Genomic DNA, 3,705 nt, shown 5'->3' on the forward strand with positions numbered 1-3,705 from the left:
CAATACATATAAAATAAAAATTGTAAGGGATAGGAAACATTGTGTCAGTTTAATTGGCGGTGTTTTTTCTTTCTTAGTGGAACATAAAGTAACGGAGCGTTTTGCCCAGCCCCCTCTTAAATTCAATGAAACATTCTGAGTAAAATATAGCAACACTTGCTGCACGTGCCGGGCACAGTGGTACCTATGTTATGTGATTTACGTCATTCGGTTCTGTGACAGCCTCATAATGTGCCCGGTGCGTAGAAGGGAACTTCCCAGATACAGCAGGGGAACCGGATGGTCAGGGGCCCAGCAGGGGTGCGTGCGGCCTGGGGGAGGTGAGGGGGCTGCGCCTGCCCTGGGGGAAGGGTCCCAGCAGTTCTCAGAGCCACCGGGGTGCAGGGCCCGGGGTCCTCGTGTCCCTGGGGAAGAGGCCATGCCTCCAGGGCCGTGCTGTGACCGGCACGAATCAACCAAGTGACCCCGTGTCTGCATTGCCGCCTGGGGTCCCAGAAGGACACGTGACAGACAGACGGGCCTCCAGCCGCCCGCTGGGCTGGGAGGAGGCTCTACTGCAGGTGGGGCTTTTCTGTTCTGTATGGAAGCGTAGCCGTGTGTGGTTTGGGATGAAAGGGAAGGAAGGAGAGGGCCCACTTTCCTCTGAGCTCCCGGATTCCACCCTCAGCCCCGCCCCCATCTCCTCAGGGCCATGCTCACACCCATCCCGCCGGCACCACCCGCCTCCCCAGGGACACAGGCCCCCAGTGCCATCCCCGGTTCTGTTCCGGGCTCTGCAGAGCAGGGTCCTGGGATGGTCGGATCCCCAGCTGCCTCCTCCGTGGAGGGGGCCGGGCCTGCCCAGGGGTGTGATGGGGCACCTCCGGGAACGTGGGTGTGGGCCCCCGACTCCGCCCACACCGCACCAGAAACTCAGGGTGCATTTTTATTTTCATGTTTTGACCACCAGGAGGTCAGCAGCGCCTGCCGGGCGGGGGTGTGGGGGGCCCTGGGTGCACGCTGAGCCGGGCATGCAGGAGAAGTTCTGCGTCTTCAGCTGCAAGGGGCCTGGGGCAAGGGCCATTTCCAGGTGGGGTTTCTGCATTAGTGTATGCGGGGCCCCGAGGTGCAAGGGGAAATTACAGCAAACCCCAGGGGCCTGAAAGGGCGTCCTGCGTCTTGGTGAAGAAGGATGCTTGTCCTCGAATGGTTTCAGCAGGCTGCCGGCCTGACGGAGATCCGAGGTCCGGGAGCAGATCCCAGGGGCGGGAATTTGCACCCACCTGGAAGGCCCCGAGGGTGTAGGGGTGAGCCGTGGAACTTGTTCACGCTGTGATTGGGGTCTAGAGGCAGCCCCACTGGCCGCAGCCTCTGGGTCAAGAAGCCTCACCAGTTTGAACAATGTCCTTACAGAGGAGACCAGCAGGGCAGCCCGTCTGCTGACCCCAAGGCCACCTCAGGCTGGGCCATGGTGGGACGCAGGCTGAGCGGAGCATCACACACCCTGCAGCTCCCCTGGGGTTTGCAGAGTTGAAATAAATCTGCTTCCCAGCGGTGTGTAGAATGGAGCCTGGGAGTTTCTAGAAGTGGTCTTCTAGGTGGGGCTGGACTTGGGGGTGTGAGGCCTCCCTTCTGGTTGCCCCCTCCTGGCCCTGGGGGCCTCTTCTGGGCCCCTCCTCCTGTGATGCTGTCATGTAGCACGTGCATTCCTGTGTCCCTGGTAATCCCCAGGCAGGCTGCTCATAGGGCGCTGCAGGCTAGAGCCACCACTTGTCACCTCGTGGCTCCTGGGAGTCAGGAGTCCAGGGGGTCCTCCGCTGGGAGGTTCTGGCTCAGGGTCCCTCACGGGGCTTTCCAGGGCTGCCGTCTCACCTGAGGCCTCGCCTGGGGCTGACAAACCATGTCTGAGCCCACTCGCTTGGCTGTTGGCGGCCTCAGTGCCTGCTGGCTGTTGGCTGGAGGCTTCCATTCCTCATCTGACAAGCGGCTCCACGAGCGTTCCTCCAGCGTGGCCGCTCACCTTCCCCAGAATGTGAGAGGCCGAGGAACTGAGGGAGAAACCAGTCTTGGAAGTGACATTATCATGTCATCTTCTACTGGTTATACAGACCAGTCCGGATAGAGAGAGGGGACTGCACAGAGCTGTGACTACCAGGAGCTCATCTTAGAGCCTGGGTGCCCCTGCGCCCACCCTCGTCCATCACCGAGCCCAGCCCCAGTGACCCTTGGGCCTGCAACGGGGTCACGCGACGTATCCGCCCCTCCCCCGTCACGTGATGAGTGGACCGGCAGCTGCCTGGGCTCTTTTGCATCTCAGACTCCTGATTCCCATGATGGTCTTGGGGGGGAGGCACATTCCAGACACATTGAGGCCCCTCGCACACATCGCTGGTGCAGTTTGACTGCACAAACCTGGTGTGGTTCCCCCTCTGACTCAGTAGTGATCAGAGAGAGCGATTCAGGAGTGTGCATGTGAAAGCGACTTCTCAGGTGTAGCTTGGATATCGTGGCCCTAATGGCTGGTGAAGAATGTCCCAGAAGGTAACATGAAGCAAAGGCACCTGCTTCCCTTCCCTACAGCTGCAACAAAGCATGGCTCATAGACGCCACTGTGAACAAGGCACCTTGGGAGACCTGGAGGCAAGTGTCCTTGTGTCCTGAGAACCTAACCTTCGTCTTGAAAGCAGCTGTGATTCTGATAAGGCCTCCGAATGGCTAATGTGTCGCCCTGGCAATAAAATTTAAATCAATGTCTTTGTTTTCTTGAAGGCATAGATGCTTGTTATTTTTTCTTTATTAAACCAGAAGAAAATCGTGAGCACATTTTACTTCTCCCACAAGAATGGAGGGAGGAGAGAGAGAGAGAGAGAGAAAGAGAGAGAGAGAGAGAGAGAGAAAATTCCCCCTATGAATCCAGTTGGAGTCTTAAAAATTTAAGCAAAGTGTTTGAGAATCTAATTACATTGAAATGAACAACATCTCTATAAAGAAGGATGATTGATTCAATTGTCAGAGGCCTATTTCATACCTATTTCATGTGGAGGGTGCGTGGAGACTCCCTGTTGCTAAAATCGGATGGTCCAGGTGGCTCGCGTGTGGTTTTCCGCAGGTGTGGGGGAGCTAATGGCGGCTCCACAGCTACGGCCTCTTGGCCGTGCTCTACAGCATAGGATTTGGCAGATGCGATCATATGACGTTTTATCTTTTGAAATGAAGCCCAAAGCCAACCCTATGAACAAACAGTTGTTTCCCTGCAGATTCTCTCTGGCCAGGGTGGGGCCCTTGGATCAGGGCAGAAGTTTTTGGTTAAGCCACTTGTCTAGCCATCTGGTCAACCTAACCAACACCCATCATCAATCGTCAGCCACAATAGTGCCTTTGCTGTGCGCCTGCTAACAAAAGACCAATGATTACTTTTTAAAAATAGATGATCATTTGCAGGGCATGCAATCCGTCCATGCCTCTGGTGCTCTATATTCTATCTCTGGAGCAAGGAGCCTGCATATTTAGACCACATGACCCTATCTTGGCAAAGCCTGGTCTTCACTGAGTCACGTTTTCTGTTATGCTCCTGGCTTTTGCTGAGATCCTTCTGAGAAACAGCTGCACAAAGTGTAGCCATGGTCCTTCTCCACAAAAATGTTATCAAGGACGTTTTCGCTTTGTCCCATGGGGTTCCCGGCATCAATACACACAGTCGTCCTGTCAGGAATGAGTGTTCTCTCC

At 55.8% G+C, this 3,705-nt stretch overlaps 1 long non-coding RNA gene across 1 annotated transcript; it reads left to right on the top strand.

The window, feature by feature from the left end:
- Positions 1-358: 358 nt before the first annotated feature.
- LOC120220898 lies at positions 359-2,747 on the top strand. The gene is made up of 2 exons (XR_005525681.1): positions 359-560; positions 2,560-2,747. It is a non-coding gene; the product is annotated as an uncharacterized LOC120220898 (long non-coding RNA).
- The last annotated feature ends 958 nt before the right edge of the window (positions 2,748-3,705 follow it).

This window comes from Hyaena hyaena, unplaced genomic scaffold (genome assembly GCF_003009895.1).
Source record: "Hyaena hyaena isolate Hyena2069 unplaced genomic scaffold, ASM300989v1 scaffold_733, whole genome shotgun sequence".
Classification (NCBI taxonomy): Eukaryota; Metazoa; Chordata; class Mammalia; order Carnivora; family Hyaenidae; genus Hyaena; species Hyaena hyaena.